Source organism: Papaver somniferum, chromosome 6 (assembly GCF_003573695.1).
Source record: "Papaver somniferum cultivar HN1 chromosome 6, ASM357369v1, whole genome shotgun sequence".
NCBI lineage: Eukaryota > Viridiplantae > Streptophyta > Magnoliopsida > Ranunculales > Papaveraceae > Papaver > Papaver somniferum.
Genome location: NC_039363.1, coordinates 149,487,988 through 149,508,772, shown reverse-complemented (window position 1 = coordinate 149,508,772; position 20,785 = coordinate 149,487,988). Strand labels below are relative to the sequence as shown.

General features: G+C 38.3%; 1 long non-coding RNA gene and 1 pseudogene across 1 annotated transcript; both read left to right on the top strand.

The window, feature by feature from the left end:
• The first annotated feature begins 10,444 nt into the window (after nt 1-10,444).
• LOC113292152 lies at nt 10,445-10,544 on the top strand (annotated as a pseudogene).
• Nucleotides 10,545-15,765: 5,221 nt separating this feature from the next.
• Nucleotides 15,766-17,751, top strand: LOC113286303. Its single transcript, XR_003329208.1, has 5 exons — nt 15,766-15,974; nt 16,121-16,239; nt 16,648-16,809; nt 16,987-17,067; nt 17,503-17,751. It is a non-coding gene; the product is annotated as an uncharacterized LOC113286303 (long non-coding RNA).
• The last annotated feature ends 3,034 nt before the right edge of the window (nt 17,752-20,785 follow it).

Here is a 20,785-nt window from a genome sequence, read left to right as displayed (position 1 = left end):
ATGGCATCTTTATTAGGGTTTCCTGGGTCCCGCATGGCTCGTGGCATGTTGTGGGTCCGAAGTGGCATAATTTGTACCACGACTGGAAACTAGGGTTTCGACCATGCAAGGTCGTGTTTCTGGTTAGGATAACCACATTGAGACTGTTATGATGTTAGCCACGAACAGAAGATGGGTTGTCACGTAAGTGCACTATTTATGGTATGTTTCCACGTTCGGAATGCTTCTGTGGAAAAGTGGCATGTCCGTCACATTGGGAATGCACATTTGGTATGTCAGTTAGCGCATTGGCGCAACTTTGGAAAGCCAATTTGGTATTGGTGCAATTTTGCCTCTCTTTTTTAATACTGCGGCAGGTTTAGAGCAACCTGATTGGTCGAAAAATAGAGGTCCGGCCAAACGCGGGAGTGGCCATACTTCTGGTGTGGGTGTGGCAAGTTTAAAGCGACCTGATTGGTCGATGGGAAATAGGATGGAAAGTATGGGCCCAGACACAACTTGTGTGTGTGTGTGTGGCGGGTTTAAGGCGACCTGATTGGTCGAGGGAAATATGGTCGGTTAGGCAACATGGGGCGTGGCCAATGGAAAATGGCGCCGGCTGGCCTAAGGCATGACCACGCCTACCTTTGTTGCTGTTCCTATTCTGCGACTCCTTTATTTCTTGTTTTCTGATTCTGGGCAAGGTTTTGCACCTACTAATCCATGGCGGATTGATTACCTAGTTTGCCTAGGCTTAATTTCGACAGGCAAGGTCTGATATACTGCGCAAGGCGCAAAACCCTAATTTTTGCAAATTCATCAGGGTAATATATGAATTTTGTGAATTATCACAAAGTTGATTGAATTATATGTGTTGACACATAGTTCTTTAAGTTCATTGCCAGAGAGAAGTATGCTTTCTGATTGAATACTTTATGCAAAGACCTTATCCTTGATACTTGGAAATTTGTGCTACTCTTCTGCGAGTGAACACAAATTGTCATGCCATATCAACATTAAGGGTTCAGCCGGGGAACATAGCACAGAAGGCATTCAAATAAACTTATATTAACTGAATAATACATGCAAGGTGCCAAAATTTACAGAATATCTGGGATTGTTGCTACATGCACCATTCTGGGTAAATTTCATAAGAAAATATTGAGTTGCTCAATAAATGAGCCAGTGAAGAGGTTGAACACTCCTCACTTTTACATGGATCGGTTTCTTTGTAGAATGACGGCATATTAAATGCAGGGTTTTATAAATTTAGCCTTGAACTAAAAACCACCATCGACATTAAGTCCCCTGCTTAGCACGTAACAGTGGCCTTGTTGCGGGGTAAGCATGAGATGGTGTCGTACAAGGATAAAAATCGAAAAGGCAAGTCATGAAAAGATTGTCAGGAAAAATTCGACTAACCTTTGGCAGGAGACACGAGCAGTCTATGATACTTGTGTTGGCAACTTTGGCATATTTCTGACTTGGCCACATGGTACTGGCGTTGGCGCTGTAACTTCGTCCACAAACCGTTGATGCTGGCGCTGCAACCTTGGCCACAGAACAGTGATGATGACGCTACAACCTTGGCCATGGAAAGGCGGAGATGGCGTTGCTGACTAGACCACGTAACGACAGAGATGGCACTACTAGTTTGACCACGGAATGCCAGAGATGGCGTTGCTGGCTTGGACGCGAAATTTTGGCCCGGGCTTGTCCACGGACTGTTGGCGTCATGGGGCGTTGCTACCTCGGGCCCGAATGCCTTCTTACGTGCATAGGTCAAACGAGAAACCTTCCTCTAATCGAACTCCAAAAGTGATATGCCTATAAAAGGCACTGCCTATCTTCTTTATTTTTTATTGTTGGTTTTGTTTCCACGTCTTGGTATTAGTGGCAAAGGTATAAATCAATGGAGGGAATAGCAGCAATAAAGCAGGCGAGCATATTTCAGGTACGTATTTCGACGTTTCTTCTTTTGCTTGCTCTTCTGTGTTGGTGTAAACCCTAGCCATAGGTATGACCTCTATGTATTTACAAAAATACTTTCAATATGAATGATTCCTCTTCGCTCATGATATTGTAGCAGTGTTAGCCACAACATGAAAAACAACGAAACCAATCAATATGTTATGTGAGAATGTATGCGCGGATAACTATGTTTGCTCCTTCCATAAAACCTAGCTGTAGGGTTTCCTTTTGTCCATGAGTACAACTCCGGTGGCAAAACATGATATGGCCGAGAGCATATTTCCTGCGGCATTGTATGATTTTGGTCAAGAGCATATTTCCCGCGACATCACATATATCTCGTTGAGCATGCATCAGTCCCTATTATTTTTGGACGTGAGTGTTATAACATGCGGCCAAAGGAGAAATTTCCCGTAGAAAGTTTATTGTTGACTCTCGATTATTGTACCCAGATTTTGAGAAAATCTCCATGCATGGTTTTCTTCAAAGTAGTAACTTTTCCAATTTTGCTCTGTTGTAGTTACTTCGAAAGTGAAAAGCAGCATAAGGAATTTTGTTAAGATGTCACCTGAAAGCAGTTCTGCCGCTGCGTCGAGAAATGCTAACAACACCAAGCCGAACATGGATGGCGAATTTTTTACAAAATCTGCTGCAATTACGAGGACCCATCCCAAATTCGTGGCGACCCTTCTGACTGATTCAGAGAATGAAGGAGAAGTCCAACCGGTCTATCCAGGGCGTATAATGAGGTTTTTCCTCCAGAAGAAAGAGTATCCGGCCTCTCCCATGGACTTAAAAATCTATCATAGTCCATTGCGCTCTTATGATAAATGGATGAAATTCATGATAGGCCAAGACCATGTAAGGGTAATCTGACTGGGGCGCAAATCATGAATGATGTTATGGTGTCTGTGACACTTTGATGTGATTTGTAGATAGTGGTAAAAGTGGTTCGATTCTCAGACTTGTGAAGGATATTAATTAGACTTAAATTCTAATATTAAAATAGAAAACTCACTAAAAATTATAGCAAACTCAATCAAAGATGATATCAATAATAAAAGAAACACTAAGGCTAAGATTCCACTATTTTCCAAGTTCAAAGTGATTAAACCAATACTTATATTTATGCAATTTTCTTGTTTAATTTGATTCTAAAATATTACAACAAGTAGATTTTCAAAAGTAATAATTGTAAATACCAAGTATGAAGCATCAAAAGTCTTAAAACTAATCATACTCCATCAAAATAGATCACAATCACTCAAATAAAAATCATATTCAATAATAGTTCAAGGCAAATAATCATATAATTATTGCAAACAAAAAGATAAAATAGAATATACAACTTTTTGTTGGAAAAATAGATTCCTCTATCGCCTAAACAATGGGGTTTAGCTCCTCATATTAATCATGATCTCAAAATATGTGTTTGTTGCTCAAAAGATGATTAGAAGAGTTAAAAGTAATAACACAGACTGTTTGCAACAGTGTATTGGTGTTGCAAAACAACTGTTACAATGGAACTGTTACAGAAAAACTGTTGCTTTGTAACTCATTTTAAGACCCTAAAATACGACTTCCCTGCACAGCTTAATGTTCTTCAGCTGTTAAACAACGACACTGTTCTGCGACTATTTACCGTGCGTCAATGTTCTTCGCGTTCTTCTTCTCCAGCAGCAACAGCATCAGAAACAGAGTTTGGTAAAGCTCTGATTTCTTCTTCTCTGGCTCTCCTTAGGTTCCAAAACTCTCTACACCTTTTCTATATGACCCAAGACATCTATTTATATCAAAAATATCGATTAAATCTCTCCCAAATCTTCAAAAATCTCTTTCCTTCTCTTCACGGCCAAGTTGCGTCAATTTCTTGTTTTAGGATTTCTACGCGTTTCTGAGCTTTCCTTTTTATTCTAAAATCTTCCTTAGATAGAAACAAATCTTTGGGAAGGTTTACAGTGCTTTAATCTCTCTAAAATTCCCTAAAACAGGTCACACACGTGACTTTCCATATTTTCAGTTGTGAGAAAAATCCTTCGATCGAGCCCAGTCTAATCGATTTAAACACCCATATCAGATTCCTAGACCCATAAGGAGTCTATCCTATGAAAATCAGAGGTTTAATTTAATCGACCTCAAACTCCTCCAAATCACGATTGCCAAAACTGTTTTTCATTGCACTATTTTCCCGCCAAAAACCTGGTTTTTGAAATGTTGAAGATGGTTGCCCCTTATCCAGAGTAGGGGTGCGATTAGCAACTACCTGGAAATGGGATGCCCCTTAGTAATTAGGTTACCCCTTATCCAAAGCGAGAGTCCGAATAGCAAATGTCCTCCGGGTGCTTTCCAACAACTTTTCGAGCCAATTTTTCCAAAAATGTTTATTAGCCAAAAATACCTACAAATAAATAAAACACCATAATAAGTACAAAAATGAGCTCTGGCAATATATAGAATCGAGACAAATCGGACACAAAAATGTGTCTATCAAATACCCCCAAACCTATTATTTGCTAGTCCTCGAGCAAAAATAAAATAATAACTCACTGTCGCAGGCATCGTCGATTGCATTTAGCGTATGCATTAAGCCTTTAAACCCCTAGGTGTCCCTAATGGCGGATTGTTGTCTCCGGAGGGCTTACCAGATGTATACCCACAAAACCTTTATACTCCAGACCCTAGCTATCTACACAGAACCTTGGAAGGCACTAAAGAATCTCCTTGGTTGGCATACTTATTGACTACAAGAGGAAGTACCTTGATGCGAAATTCCAATTGTTGTACACGAGTTTGCACTCAAGCATACTAAAATTCATATGAAGTGACAGAGCTCTACTCAGATAGTCGCACTATGGACATCAATATCCGGAGTCAAAACTAATCACATGGATAGATCAAGAAGATGAATATAGAAAAACATAGATGGTTTTGATGTTTATTAGGTGAACGGTGTTTCTCATATCTGTATGAAGGCCTCCTCCAAAATGAACCTATCCTAATGGAATGAGATATCGGTCTGACTAATATCAACACACTGGCATATACAAGGGTAACAGTGGTTGATAATCCTAACTCTAGGTCAACACAACTAACATATACAAGGGTTCCAGTGGTCGACTTTATTGAATTTATTCCAGTTGGTCTGATGGTCTGGTCTGGTCTTTTTTTTTTTGTCTCAATCACTCTAATTCACCCTAGCATTGGTAACAACTTGAATCGTGAGCCCCACCTAATCACTTAGAGAAACATAGTTTAAAAACAAAATAAAATAAAAACAGAAGTGAAAAGGACTCAACGAGATATGGTGAAACTATCATGTTATTTCTAACACCTGAGCTCTGTGCTTTTATGAATAGACTCTTTAGATGTTGCCATCTAGTCAGATTGGTTACTCAACACCTACAACCAAAATGCTTCCATCCACTTAGATTGGTTAGTGCCATCCTTAATAGGGATAAATTTCTAGGATCTGGAGTTTATTTATTGCAACGAAAAGGTAACAAAAATTTCTACCCCACCCCCAAACTTAAATCTAACATTGTCCTCAATGTTTCTAATCAAGAACAATACCAAAATATAAGAACATGAGGAAATGTAAAGAGAGAAGTCGGAAAGATAGTACCTGGGTGAAGTGTAACCAAAAACCTACAAAAATATTATACAACATACAAAATCGCCTCGATGGTCAATCAAGGTAAACAGGGTCCTCCAGAGGGACCTCCTCAACATCACCTGTAGGAAAAGGCTCTAAAAAGGGCTTCAATCGCTGACCGTTAACCTTCGAAGAACTACTACCATCTGGTGTCTCAATCTCAACAGCGCCATGAGGAAAAACAGTACGGACCACAAAAGGACCGGTCCACCGAGAGCGCAACTTCCCGGGGAATAGATGCAAACGAGTGTCATACAGAAGAACTTTTTGACCTGGAGAAAATGACTTTCGTAAAATATTCCTATCATGCACAAGTTTCATTTTGTTCTTATACTCCTTAGCACTATCGTATGCATCTCTACGAATCTCGTCCAACTCATTGAGCTGGAGCTTTCTTTGAGCTCCTGCCTTGTCAAGTGAAAAGTTTAAGTTCTTAATAGCCCAATAGGCTCGATGCTCTAACTCAACAGGCAGGTGACATGCCTTGCCAAACACTAAACGATAAGGTGACATTCCAATGGGTGTCTTAAACGCAGTACGGTAAGCCCATAAGGCATCAGTAAGCCTCGACGACCAGTCTTTCCTATTTGGATTAACTGTTTTCTCTAGAATACGTTTAATTTCCCTATTGGAAACCTCTACCTGACCACTAGTCTGAGGGTGATATGGGGTTGCTACTTTATGGGTAATACCGTATTGTTTCATTAAAAGAGAAAACGGTCTATTACAAAAGTGTGAACCTCCATCACTAATTATAGCTCGCGGCGTACCAAAACGTGTAAGTATATTCTCTTTCAAAAACTGGACTACGACCCTGTGGTCATTCGTTCTACACACGGAACCGCCTCAACCCACTTAGACACATAGTCTACAGCGACAAGTATGTAAAGATAACCAAACGAAATAGGAAATGGACCCATAAAATCAATGCCCCACACATCAAAGACCTCAATCACTAAAATAGGGTTCAAAGGCATCATATTTCTACGGGAAATGGTTCCTAACTTCTGGCAACGCTCACAAGAAACACAATGACTATGGGAATCTTTAAACAACGAAGGCCAGTAAAATCCACACTGCAAAATCTTAGCAGCAGTCTTCTTAGCACTAAAATGACCCCCACATGCATGTTCATGACAAAAGGAGATAATACTAGACTGGTCACTCTCAGATACACATCTCCTAATAATCTGGTCCGGACAATACTTAAACAGATAAGGATCGTCCCAAAAGAAATGCTTAACCTCGGCTAAAAACCTAGAACGATCTTGCTTACCCCAATGTTGAGGGGTTCGACCAGTAACAAGATAATTCACTATATTTGCATACCAAGGTGATTGGGAAACAGAGAACAATTGTTCATCAGGAAAGCTATCCCTTATAGGAAGGGAATCACTAGGGGAACTAACAACTAGCCTAGACAAGTGATCTGCTACTACATTTTCTGCACCCTTTTTGTCTCTAATGTCTGGGGAAAATTCCTGTAACAATAGGATCCATCTAATCAATCTAGGTTTGGTATCCTTCTTAGATAAAAGGTATTTCAAAGCAGCATGATCTGTATAGATTATGATCTTAGAACCTAATAGGTAGGACCTAAACTTATCCAAGGCAAACACGATGGCTAAAAGTTCCTTCTCGGTAGTTGTGTAGTTCATTTGGGCATCATTCAGAGTTTTGCTAGCATAATAAATCACATGAAGTAATTTGTTTTCTCGTTGTCCTAAAACGACGCCTATAGCATAATCTGAAGAATCACACATAATCTCAAAGGGTAGGTTCCAGTTAGGTGCCTGGACTATCGGGGCAGTAGTGAGTAAAGTTTTAAGCTTCTCAAAAGCCTCTAAACAAGCATCATCAAAGACAAACTTAACATCTTTTGCAAGCAAATTGCAAAGAGGTCTAGAAATCAAGCTAAAATCCTTAATGAATCGACGGTAAAAACCTGCATGCCCTAGGAATGACCTAATATCTTTTACGGTTTTTGGGACCTGTAAAGTCTTAATAAGGTCAACTTTGGCTTTGTCTACCTCTATACCCTTTGAAGAGACGATGTGCCCTAATACAATTCCTGATTTAACCATGAAATGGCATTTTTCCCAATTAAGCACTAAATTTTTTTCCTTACACCTAGTCAACACTAATGTCAAATGATGCAAGCACTCATCGAAAGATGAACCAAACACTGAAAAATCATCCATAAAGACCTCTAAGAACCGTTCTACCCATATCAGAAAATATGCTCATCATACAACGCTGAAAAGTTGCAGGGGCATTACATAGCCCGAAAGGCATGCGTCTATACGCAAAGGTACCAAAGGGACAGGTAAAAGTGGTTTTCTCTTGGTCTTCTGGGGCAATAACGATCTGATTATAACCGGAGTAGCCATCTAAGAAGCAATAGTGACTATGTCCAGCTAATCGCTCTAGCATTTGGTCGATAAAAGGAAGGGGAAAGTGATCCTTCCTTGTGACCTTGTTCAATTTCCTATAGTCAATACACACACGCCATCCCGTGGTCACTCGGGTTGGGATTAATTCATTATTATCATTCTGGACTACAGTGATACCTGATTTCTTGGGGACAACCTGAACAGGGCTGACCCACTTACTGTCTGAAATTGGGTAAATAATACCCGCATCTAACAACTTAAGCACCTCTTTTCGAACTACCTCTTTCATGTTAGGGTTCAGTCGACGTTGCATCTCCCTAGAAGGTTTGGAGTCTTCCTCTAAATGAATCTGATGCATACACACAGTAGGACTTATACCCTTAATGTCTGCTATAGTCCACCCTAAAGCTTCCTTATTGTCTTGAAGTACATTTACTAGCCTACTTTCCTGATCACTATCCAAATTGGAAGCTACAATCACAGGTAAAGTCTCAGATGGGCCTAAAAACACATACTTTAGAGTATCGGGTAGTGGTTTAAGGTCCAACTTTGGGGGCTCTTCTAAAGAAGGAATTAGGGTAGTCTCAGAAACTGGTAACGGTTCGAACCTAGCTTTCCATCTATCAGTGTCTAACACAGGGGTAGAATCTAATAGAGCATTCACCTGTTCAATAGTGCTATCGTCGTCAAAATCTAAACCAAAATGGGATAGACAACTTTCTAATGGGTCTTCAGACAAGATGTTTGGTAATGACTCCTGAACTAAGGCTTCTATCATGTTCACCTCCTCAACACATGTGTCATCTAGCTCATGAGGTTGCTTACTGACATTAAAAATGTTCATCTCCATAGTCATATTACCAAAAGATAAACTCATCACACCATTTCGACAGTTAATGATCGCATTAGACGTAGCTAAAAATGGGCGACCTAAAATCACAGGTATCTGGTTCTCTGGGTCAGGGACAGGTTGGGTATCTAGGACCACGAAATCCACTGGATAAATAAACTTGTCGACCTCAATAAGAACATCCTCGATAACACCTCGAGGGATTTTAACAGACCTATCAGCTAACTGCAGTGTCATCTGAGTAGGTTTCATTTCACCAAGTCCTAGCTGTAAGTATACATGGAATGGCAGTAAGTTCACACTGGCTCCTAAGTCAAGTAAAGCTTTTTCTACCCGGAAGTTACCTATTGTGCAAGCAATGGTAGGAGAACCTGGGTCTTTGTACTTTGGAGTTGTGGTGTTCTGAATGATTGAACTTACGTGACTAGCTAAAAAGGCTTTCTTATGGACGCTAAGTTTTCGCTTTCGCGTACACATATCCTTAAGGAACTTGGCATAAGCAGGAATTTGCCTAATTGCATCTAATAAGGGAAGGTTTATGGTAACTTGCTTAAAAACCTCCACTATGTCATTAAAGTTCGATTCCTTCTTTGTTGGTACTAATAGCTGAGGAAATGGGGCTCTAGGCCTAAAATCAGACCTTTCAGGAACCGAATTCACATCATCAGAAACTTTATCAGTCTCTTCAGCTACTGGTCCTGAGAGGTGAGATCCTGAGGGGTGAACTACAGTATGTTCACTATCGGGCATGGTTACCTTATTGTCTACAACTCTACCACTTCTAAGGGTTCTAACAGCATTCAATTGATTCGATGGTTTTGCACCTAATTCATGAACTCCTCTAGGGTTGGGTTGTGTTTGACTAGGAAACTTACCTTTTTCTCTCAAAGAATCACTTATCAGACCACCTGGGTTTTTAACTCGGAAATAGCCTGACTATTTTCTTGTCGTCTATCCTGTTACTAGCTTGTAGACTCTGTTCTACGGATAACTGAATTTTGCAGTTTGCTGAGTTAACAAGGCGAGAGATTCCTCTAAACTTAGGATTTTCTTATCTGACTGATTCTGAAACTGAGCTAGTCCTGAAGGATTCTTAGTATAGCCAAAACCTGGGGGAGCATTAGAATTACTAAACTGACCTTGACTTTGGCCCTTAGACCACGAAAGGTTCGGATGGTTTCTCCAACCAGGATTATAGGTTTCTGAATATGGGTCAATCTTTTGACGTTATCAAATCTAGTGTTATATATAAAGATCATTGGCCTGCTCTTCAATATTCTGGCCTTCCCAAAAAGGCTCCACTCTACCACTAGTCTGGCCCACTTCTAAGGCTTCTAACCTTTTTGCTATAGCAGCAATTTTGGCATCTGATTCATAGCCTCCTTCTACCCTATTAACGTTTCCTCTACTTAAAAGAATTTTTTCTGGGGTGCCCTACTATTTTCCCATTGCTGGGTTTTTTCGGCGATTTCATTAAAAAATTTCATCGCCGCATCAACAGTTTGGTTTTCAAATCCACCAGTGCATAGAGACTCAACCATGGTCGTTGTGGAATAATCTAAACCCTCATAAAGGATCTGAACTAGCCTAACCTTTTCCAAACCATGATGAGGACACTGGGATAATAAATCATTGAACCTTTCCAAATACCTATATAAAGATTCTCCCTCTTGTTGTGAAAATGTGCATATTTGCGTCCTAATAGACGATGTTTTGTGCCTAGGGAAAAACTTATTGAAAAAGGCAGATGTAAGTGGTTCATATGTCTCAATTGACTCGGAGTCCAAACTATACATCCACGACTTGGCCTTATCTTTCAGGGAAAATGGGAATAACCTAAGTTTCAAAGCATCATCATCTAAGCCTCTAATTCTTAGAGTACTACAAATTTCCTCAAAATCCCTAACATGGTAATAAGGGTTTTCATTTTTTTTCCCTAAAAAGATTGGGAGCATCTGTAAGGTCCCAGGTTTCAGTTCATAGGGTGCCTCCGTTTCAGCTAACTTAATACACGAAGGACGGGTAGTCCTAGTTGGATTCAACAAATCTTTCAAAGTTGCCATTTCTGGCGCTATCGGAGCAACACGGATTCTCTCCTCAGTCAAAGAACGTTCAAAAACAGACTCTTCAAAAGCTGGACTTTCTAGATTAAGGTAATCGAGACGCTTCGAACTACTAGGTTTATCTTTAACAAATCTACCTAGTGCGTCTCTTTTACGTTCAGGCATACAATAGAATTTTCTAAGTTGGAAGGGTAAGCAAACACAGATCAAGGCCGACTCAACCAAATCAAACCTATTGATTTCTAGCAAACAAAAAGCATGATGGATCCACTTAGATTGTTTCTAGACTAGCTTCTAATCCTTCGAACGGGAATTCGTTACAACTTAAGCAAACCCCTCTGGAATCAATCCGAGTTAATGTAAGTTGAATAGAGGTGAGGGAAGCTCGGTGGAGCTTTGATACCCAAGGCCTCACCGGTATTACAAGGCGGCGCAGTCACACATTCAACTTACAGAAATCGTCAAGAACTTCGAAGTATGCTTAAAAGAGTAACCAATATTTTTCGAATGACTTTCCTGTTAAGCTCGTTACCCTAACGGTCTCGTTCTAGTCAAAATTTTAGGCTTAGGTTCGCGTAGGTTACGTGTTCCTAAAGCGGGCAAGAAGAGAACGGTGATGAAATCCGAACCCTTATCTTGTATGGCCAGGCCTTTCCCTTTACTAGAAAAATAAATGTCCGTATTCAGTCCTCAACATATATGCATACGAAGGAGTCCAGTAACTCACTGACAGGGGATTCGTGAGTGTTTAGAATCTTACTTCCCGTTCCAGACGGGGGATGAATCGGTTGTAATCGACTTGGGTCACTGACTCCGATGTCTAGTGTACGAACCCAAGGTGCAGAGACAATATCGTAATTGTCCTCCTTCTCTGCAAACAGTTTATATTTAAAGTACCTTTCCGTAGGGTAATAAAAAAAAATAACGTCCAAAAGTCCAAAAAAATAAAGAAAAATTACAAAAATAATAAACCCTAATACAGTTTTTTTTTTTAAATAAAATAAAAAAAACTAAAATCATCTAAAATAAAATTGTCTTCTTTTCTGTTCTTTTTGCTTTAATCTTTAGCTCCAAGTCTTTATGAAATCACCAAACTCCTTGGCTCAATTTTCTTTATGATCCAGAACCTGTAGACACAAGATAAATACCCAAAAACATAAAAAAGGACAAAAATAAAAAATAAAATAAATAAAAATAAAAATAAAAAATAAAATAAATCTAAAACCCTAAAAACGAGTCCGCGTCGGCGACGTCAAAAATTGATGTGATTTGTAGATAGTGGTAAAACTGGTTCGATTCTCAGACTTGTGAAGGATATTAACTAGACTTAAATTCTAATATTAAAATAGAAAACTCACTAAAAGATATAGCAAACTCAATAAAAGATGATATCAATACTAAAAGAAACACTGAGGCTAAGATTCCACTATTTTCCAAGTTCAAAGTGATTAAATCAATACTTATATTTATGCAATTTTCTTGTTTAATTTGATTCTAAAGTATTGCAACAAGTAGATTTTCAAAAGCAATAATTGTAAATACCAAGTATGAAGCATCAAAAGTCTTAAAACTAAGCATACTTCATCAAAATAGATCACAATCACTCAAATAAAAATCATATTTAATAATAGTTCAAGGCAAATAATCATATAATTATTGAAAATAAAAAGATAAAATAGAATATACCACTTTTTGTTGGAAAAATAGCTTCCTCTATCTCCTCAGCAATGGGGTTTAGCTCCTCATATTAATCATGATCTCAAAATATGTGTTTGTTGCTCAAAAGATGATTAGAAGAGTGAAAAGTAATAACACAGACTGTTTGCAACAGTGTATTGGTGTTGCAAAACAGCTGTTACAATGGAACTGTTACAGAAAAACTGTTGCTTTGTAACTGATTTTAAGACCCTAAAATACGACTGCCCTGCGCAGCTTAATTTTCTTCAGCTGTTAAACGACGACACTGTTCTGCGACTGTTTACCGTGCGTCAATGTTCTTCGCGTTCTTCTTCTCCAGCAGCAGCAGCAGCAGAAACAGAGTTTGGTAAAGCTCTGATTTCTTCTTCTCTGGCTCTCCTTAGGTTCCCAAACTCTTGACACCTCTTCTATATGATCCAAGACATCTATTTATATCAAAAATACCGATTAAATCTCTCCCAAATCTTCCAAAATCTCTTTCCTTCTCTTCACGGCCAAGTTGCTGCAATTTCTTGTTTTAAGATTTCTACGCGTTTCTAAGCTTTCCTTTTTATTCTAAACTCTTCCTTAGATAGATAGAAATCTTTGGGAAGGTTTACAGTGCTTTAATCTCTCTAAAATTCCCTAAAAAAGGTCACACACGTGACTTTCCATATTTTCTGTTGTGAGAAGAATCCGTCGATTGAGCCCAGTCTAATCGATTTAAACACCCATATCAGATTCATAGACCCATAAGGAGTCTATCCTATGAAAATCAGAGGTTTAATCGACCTCAAACTCCTTCAAATCACGATTGCCAAAACTGTTCTTCACTGCACTATTTTCCCGCCAAAAACCTGGTTTTTGAAATGTTGAAGATGGTTGCCCCTTATCCAGAGTAGGGGTGCGATTAGCAACTGCCTGGAAATGGGATGCCCCTTAGTAATTAGGTTACCCCTTATCCAAAGTGAGAGTCTGAATATCAAATGTCCTCCGGGTGCTTTCCGACAACTTTTCGAGCCAATTTTTTCCAAAAATGTTTCTTAGCCAAAAATACCTACAAATAAATAAAACACCATAATAAGTACAAAAATGAGCCCTGACAATATACAGAATCGAGACAAATCGGACACAAAAATGTGTCTATCACACTTCAAATCAGAAAAGATGCTACAGGTTTTATTACTTTCATCTCCATATGGTTTTCGGAAATTCACACGGCTATATGTAGATGGTCAAAGATGACCATTACTTTAGAAAGTGTAGTCGTTCTGTTGAGTCTTCCAATAATGGGGAATCTGGACGTTGTCTTGTCTGAGGAAGAAGAACAAGTCATGTTACTCTGGTCACGAAATCAACAGAATATGTTCGGTAACATTATGAGGAAAAATGCTTCTATAACTGGTGGGTGTCCGAATGGTTCCCTGATGAGCCAAAGCCGGATCAGGTGTTGGATGATACAATCCATGTTGCTGCATTTTTAGCTCTGTGGTTATCCAGGAACATTTTTTTTGATGGTTCTGGCAAGAAGGAGATAAGGCAGAAGATCTTCAAATTTGCTATCAAATTAGCGAAAGGCGTTGCTCTTCCCATCGGTAGTTTGTTCCTTGGCTCCTTGTACACCCATCTGGATCACTTAGAAACTGACATGTATGTTTCTAATGGGTATATGAAAGAAGACTCGTATGTCCATGTCGCCTTTCTCTAAGCATGGTTGTGGGAGCATTTCAAAGATTACGCTCCTAAACCGAAAACATCATTTGCTGATACATATGGCGGCTCCATGATACTTCGTTGGTTGGAGAGGCGTCCAAAACCTGGCTCAAATCTCATTGAATTTCTTGACAACGCGCATAGAGTTGACTTTCGTCCTTGGGATCCAGTTCGCACGTCTATAGTTCAGCCGAACACTTTTGCTTCTGCCTCGAACATGACGTTGCATTCTGCCGAAGAGAACATGAGCATTGGAGAAACTGTGTTTATGCGAAGCTGCATTCCTGGATATGTGTCATTTTTTCAAAGGATCCTGTGAAGTGGTTCCTTACAACATTGACAGGTCTGCTCGTCATATGGGTTTTGATTAGGGGGTTCCGTTTCGCCATCCATTCACGGCTCCAAAAGAACTGTTGCCAACCGTTTTCAGTAGTCGTGTCTTTGCGTCCCATAAAAGTCTCCCCTTTCTGCTCCCAGAACGAAAACCGGTGAAACCTCTAAATATAATGTTTTCTGGAAGGAAGATTTCCTCTCTATTCATCAATTCGTGCAGGATGTTGTGACAGTTCCACGCGGCAATCCCTCTTCTAAAGTTCTGGAAAAACACGGATTGTTGAGGTTGCTTTCTTCGGGTAAGCGGAAATCTGACAGTCCCCGGGAAAAAGAGCGAAGGTCGAAAATTCGTGCAGGCGGCATCCAATCGGGTTCGACGGCCCTTATGACTTTCAGTTCTTCCAACATGCAAGTATGTATGATTTTCTTTTTGATTTGGCCGCATTGCATAGATATTCTGAATTGTCGCCACTGAACATCCCTTCCCCTTTTTGACTCAGGGTCTTAATAAGGTAAACACCTCCACCAGACTTGCACGTGGCCAAAAAAAGGCGCCTTCTGAATAAAATTCTGGCGATACTGAGCCCCTTAACAGTGAAGAGGAAGATAAAGAAGAAGAAGAAAGCTCAGAATCCAACGGTGATGAGAAAAGTACTTCAGAGCCTAGCAGTGAGTCTTCTTCCAGTCCCAATGGGACCGCAGATGAGTCGGTGAGTTTCCCACACGTTTTCTTATTGGACTATTTATTTATACGGAATAAATATTCAATTGGTGATATTTACAGGAAGAAGCCGCTTCTGAAGATAACCCTGAGATGGAGATTCATGGAAATGAAGATGTAATTGTGTCTCCAATCATGGAAACCGTATCCGCTGGTAATCTGGAGATGAAGGTTGATCGTCATGAAGGTGCTGCTGAGTCCAGGGCTGCACAAAACCGAACCACAACCACGAATCTAACCGAAACCGTGCGTCTATTAACCAAACCGAAGTGAAACCGAATCCCCATGGTTTAATCACGGTTGTCAGTTTAAGAAAACCGACTGTCCCAGTTTCAGTTTCGGTTGTTGCCATCGATGTTATACAAACAATTCATCATAGCTCTTCATCTTAGGTTTAATAGTTCCTTATATTTTTTCTCGACAGAGCAAAACAACTTTCACTCTTGTTATTCTTATCCTCGATTGATATTCCTCTCTCTTCTACACAGAGAGATTCACTACCGCTCCATCACCAGATCGTAGAAGAGAGATTTACCATCGCTCCATCATCAGATCCATCTCAACCCTCTTCCTCTTCTTTGAATCAACTAATTAAGCTCCAAACGTCCATGAAAGATTAATTGTAAGGTTTCATTGTTTTCTAATTGATTTTTTGGATACTGTAATTGTAGCTAGTCTTCATCTTTTTATGGGTTTCTTAATGAGTTTTTGAAGTGGATTAAAGGTTAACTGTTTTTGATTTTGTTTTCTTTTTTTGCCTTTGGTTAGAATGCGTATGAAGGAATCAACAATTGTAGCAGGCTAGCAGCATAACCAGATGCAGTGTTCAAATCAGATGTTAATGGTTGAAATCACTCAGTGTGAAAATTCAAGAGAAAGATGAACAGGTTAAAACTTTATTTTGCAGTATGGGTTTTGTTTATTTTTTTTGATTGTTGAGTTAATTTGTTTAATTTTTAGTGGATTTTTAGTAAGTTGTTTGATTCGATTTGTAAGAGGAACTTAATAGGAAGAAATGGAAGCTATTTAAAAGTTCAAGAGGTGAATTGTTTGATGTGTTTTGGGTGTTAATTCGAATTATGTTACCCGGTTAAGGGTTTTTCTTGATTTTGAAGGCGATTGTTGCAATTGGTAAGGTTTCATTTTAGAGACCTGCATCCAAGAGATCTGAGAAGCACTAAAGTTTGATTTTTGGTTGGTTAGGTTTTGTATTGGGTTTTCAATTTTATTTGAGGAATCGAACATACATATCAGGATTTTTTTGGTGTTGATGTACTTGTGTTTGTTAATTGTAGGAAGCATCAGAGATTCTAATGGCACGGTTGAACTTGAAAGCATAGAGAAAGGAAATAAAAAGAACTAGGTGTGCTAAAATTGGGAGCTCCAGACAAGATTGATGTGCTAAAATGACAAGCACTAATTGTTGGAGCTCTTATGGGATTGATATAACTCAAAAGGTTGTTTCAGTCTACATTATTTTGAATCTCTGTAATTTTTTCCTTCTATATTTGTTTTGATTGGTTATTGAATGTTAATTTGCTCTGGATTATATTAATCAGGTAGCAATCTTGGAGACATAACCGCCTCTAATTTGGATTATGGTGTTTTGATTGATTATTTTTTTGAAGTCGCAGGTTGGAGTTGAAGTGATGTATGATATTGTATGTATGATGCTATTGTTAAGGATACTTGGAGTAACAAGATTTATATCTAAGGTGAAAGCATTAACATCAAAATTTTCCAATCAATCTATGTAGAACCTTTGCTGTGTCTAGATTCTTTTAATAGTAGAAGATGATTTTTTTTCATATGCTAGTAGTAATCCCCTCCTTAGCATGTATCTAAAGATGGTTATGAAGATTTGTTTTTCTAGTCACTTTTGCCCAACCATGTTCATTTGTTTTTGTTGAGTAATAAAATCTAGATTTGTTTATTCATATCCATAACTGTCATTACACTTGAGCAAATTAAAACTCATTACACTTGAACAAATTAATCTGTCAAGCACAGAATCTGTAGAAGCATATGAAAATGTCTAATATTTCATTGCACAATTCTTATTCTTAGCATATTTTAACTCCTGATTTCTTATCTAGTCATGAAACTTCCACCTGATGTTTAGATTTGGTTGGTTGTGACTTATGATGCAGGCTTCAATTGGAGTGGCAAGTGCAGTTGGAGACTTTGGATGCCCGACCGTTCATGCCGTCAAGAACAACGATTTTTACTAAATCTGATGGATTTTATGTTTTAGTTATTAGATTTTTTTGTTTTGGCAATGTCTGTTGGAGTGATGTATTTGATATTTTAAAACAATTAGTTTAACATGTTAATTTATAACTCTTTTTTAGTAAAATTATCTGTCAGTTCTTCAGTTAACCGAAACCGGGAGGTTCAAAACCGAAAGAAACCGAGTAGCCTAAATGGTTTAATCGGTTTCTAATATTGGAAAACCGGGTACTTCGGTTTCGGTTGTTTTTTTTCCAACAACCGTACCGAACCGAACCATGTGCAGCCCTAGTTATAATCTGTTGCGAAATTCCAGTGTCGCAACTGTTTCAAACTGTTGCGACCATCTAATTTCGTAACTGTTGCGACAAATTCACGTTGCAACAGTTTAAAACTGTGGCAACCGAAAATTCACAACTGCTTATAAGCCGTTCCGAAAATTTACAACATCGACTTCGTAATAGAGCTGAACTGTTGCAAGCCTACTTTGTAACTGCCAGTTATTGTTGCTAATCACTAAATTTGGTGTAGTGAACTTTTCCCCCTATAAGTCCTTTATACGAAAGTGATTGTCTATGGACTGAGTCGAGACAATAAAACTAATCGGTTCGTACTTCGTGTGATCGTCCATGGATACAAGATCGAGACAATACGACAACAAGATAACTTGCGTGATTACCTATGGATACAAGATCGAGACAATACAACAACGAAGTATGTTTACTTGATAATAGGTTCAGACTTAACCAAACACAATAGGATTGCTTTCAAGTAAATAGGAATTAACATTTGTGTATTTTACTTCTAATTATTATAAAACAATTATAATTAGAAAAGTAAAAGACACAGCAAGATTTTGTTAACGAAGAAACAGCAAATGCAGAAAAACCTCGGGACCTTGTCCAAAATTGAGTACTCTCAGGATTAAGCCGCTATACAAAATCTAAACCAACTTCGTATAGTTGAGACCAAGAAACTAAACATATAGTTCACCTAGTTTCGTCTGTATCCCCGCGCCTTCAACTTGCAATAAGTCACGCACTTGGAACAATTCCTTTGGTTCGTATTCCAAACAGTAAAGGAACAAAAAATCTGTTCGGTAACAACTTTTTTCAATCAAAGTGATATGAGTTTGACAAAAGTCTCTTCCGTTTATCCCAATAAACTCCTTTGTCGGGTTTCAAGATCTATCTTTTCAACAACTACCAAAGTAATTGTTAAGACTATGCAATCAATATTTCGAATCACGAAGAAACGTATTGATGCCGATCTACACAACTAATCAATAAAATCCATCAAAATATAAACCGATTATAGTTGGATCCCCAACCGATCAAGTTTTGGGCACACCAAAGATTATGAGCCCAAATCAGAAATCTTCTTAGATCTTCAACAAACACCTGCACACAATCAACTTGAATCTCTTGTGATTAATCACACACAGAGCGGAGTCTGTTAACGTTGGATTATCACAAGACATCTTTAGAACTACAAACGGTCTAAAGATCCTCGTCGAAACTTCGATCTAGTTTGAGTGAATCTTATATCAGAAGAGAATATTCTCAAGCATAAACAAACTAGGTGCAATCAAAGTTTAACAACCGTTAGTCAATCAAATCAATCGAAAACTAATAATAAATTGCAATTATCTAGTTTCCCACCAACGTTACTCGTAGAGCTTCCCAATCCCAAAGAAGTCTTTAAAACGGGCGGTCGTAAGAGATTTCGCCTAATTAGGTTACTTTCCTCTCCGAATAGACGACTCCACCTGTAACAACACAACAAGGTAGTTTTGCTGGCTCTGAGGATTATTTTTCTTGAAATTAAAGCTTCAATATTTATAGACCAAAGAAGTTTGGAAACCAAGGAATTTCCAAAACCGAAAATATTCTCAAGATATGCAATATATTTCCAAATTCGGTTTCCATAATTCCTGGAAATGCTTTGTCCAAATATTGACATAAATCTCAGTAGAAAATCTTCAACTAATAAATGAACATTACTAATTTTAACTTTTAAAAGCATATAAAACTAAAAACCTTAATTAAAATATTCTCAATTTATTTCGATCCGGGATTCTCCTTTAGCTATTAAGGAATATTTTTGAACAATAAAAGATAAGAGTTACTGCACATGTTCAAAGTATGTCGACATCTTAACTTTGTAAATCCTTTTTCATATTTACAATCTTGGAACCGATTTTCCACACTTCCAAACAAGTTTAGAATTGGTTCATCTGACTTCCAAGAACTACGTGATTGATCAAGAACACTCAATCACAAATCATAGCTTTCACGGTTCTACCAAAACAAGTTTCGGTTCTACCTCCATGTGGGTACTAGGATCGGTCACACTAGCTTTCCAAAATTTGGTTGACTAGGTACTAGGATCGGTTACCAAATATTTATGGTATCTAACTTGTATTCGGTTTCATAAGTCATAGGATCGGTTACCAATATCTAAATCATGTTGGACCTCTTACAAGGATCGATTCCCCTTGCTTGTGATCGGTTGCACCTCTTACTAGGATTGGTTACCCAATGTCTAGAGTTGGTCTACCAATTACAACAAATCGATCATACTATCTCAAGTGATTACTTAAGATCGTGTCATTAATAAAAGTCATATCAATACAAAAGTCAGGATTTGTGAATAACTTTACCAAGAACGTAAACAAGTCATGAGCGGTTATACTAATCACACATATTGGTAATACAAATATTTGCAATGAATAACAAATACCAATAAGCTTAGCGATTTACCTTTCGATTCATAAAACAAGTTTATGAATTTACTTCCTTTAAACGAATGTAAAACATTGTTTCCTAGGACGAAATCTTCACCCATACCCATAGATAATCACAATAGCATTCATACGATTATGTCGATGTTTTATATACGAAGTTCAAAATATAAGCGTTATACTTCGTATTGTATTCCTTAATACTACGTCTAACTAGAGTATAATCATTCACATCTTCGCATCTATGTTTTCAATATGCACGACTTGAATGATACTTTAGGTAATGAAACAGTTCAGTTCAATATTACTAACCTCAAGAGGAAGGATGATGTCGTCGTTGTAGCTCCTTACTTCTTCGCTTCTTCAATTCTTCACGTAATACTTGTAATGTCTCATATCCTAAAACTTTCAATCTAACCTATACGAAGTTGACTCTAGCATATAATCAACCGACTCTTTAA